Raw genomic sequence first — 1374 nt, forward strand, 5'->3', positions numbered from 1 at the left:
CAGCCTGAGCAACACAACAAGATCTTGTCCCTACAAAAGTTTTAATTTTTAAAATAATTTTTTTTTATTAAATCATAGCTGTGTACATTAATACTGTCATGGGGTACAGTGTGCTGTTTTTATATACAATTTGAAATATTTTCATCGAACTGGTTAACATAGCCTTCATGTCATTTTCTTAGTTATTGTGTTAAGAAGTTTATATTCTACATTTAGAAAGATTCACATGTACCCTTAAAAGATGAATCATAGGCGTGTGGTAGCATTGTTTTTAATTATCTGACCAGGTTTACTGTCAAAGAAATGCAGCAGACCCATAGTTTCCTGAGAAGAAACCTACTAGAAAAGATTTAGAGCTTATAAAGACCTGTGGTTAATATTAATGTTAAATTAATACAAGTAATACAAAATGATAGCAGTCCTGGGGCTGCACATCACAACTCAATAGTCACTGGAGGAGACACCACACTAACTAAGACTGCCAGAAATTCCCACATTCAAGAATTCTCACAGGGGGACACATCATTTACCCGGATATCTGTAAGCCTTCCATCTTGCCACTGCCCAACTAACTAGCAACTTGTTCTGCACTTGATCTTAGCCAAAAGGCTGAGAAGTGATTAGCAACTTGTTCTGAAAATGTTAGAATCTTAGCTCTATTCTACAGTTGTAATTGGGATTAAGTGATGTGAAATTCACAATCAAAAAATACCAAATATTGAAGCCCCAGGCATAGGACCACCTCGACCTCTACTGCTACCCTCTAAACCTGTTCACATGCCCACCCCTATGTAGCACAGTGACATTCAGAGAAATTATCGCTAACAGCTGGAAGATTATAGAGTTCACAGATGGGAGGCATTTGGTATTTTGAATCTCTATAGACAAGACATATTTTTCATAATGCATGCATGTAATAGTATTTCTTATACCCCATGGAAAGGATCCATTAACCATAGCCACGCCAGAAAACAAGTTCTACAAATCACACAATAACTGCCAATACAGGATACTATGATTTTAGATCAGATAAAGGAGAAAGGCAATATTAACCAAACCCTATGTACTGAAATTTTATACATCCAGTCCTAACTCATCACCGCCTTCCCAAAGTGGGCTGCCACCCTCTTTTTAGTTGTTGGCAGTATTGTTGTATGCTTAATTCTTCCAGAGATTATAAACTCTAGTATCAGTTTGGACAGTGTTCAAGCTTAGAGGACTCAAAGAGTGATTTGGCTGGTAGATTTTTTTATTATATTCAATTAGCAAAATGAATCAGCACTATTTTTCTGTAAGAACTTCTTACACTCAGCTCTTATTTATGCCTGGTAAAAAGGGGAAAGGGACTATGTTCTAAAATGAGGACAAAGAAAA

The sequence above is a fragment of the Otolemur garnettii genome, unplaced genomic scaffold, assembly GCF_000181295.1.
Source record: "Otolemur garnettii isolate 467f Iridium unplaced genomic scaffold, OtoGar3 scaffold00037, whole genome shotgun sequence".
NCBI lineage: Eukaryota > Metazoa > Chordata > Mammalia > Primates > Galagidae > Otolemur > Otolemur garnettii.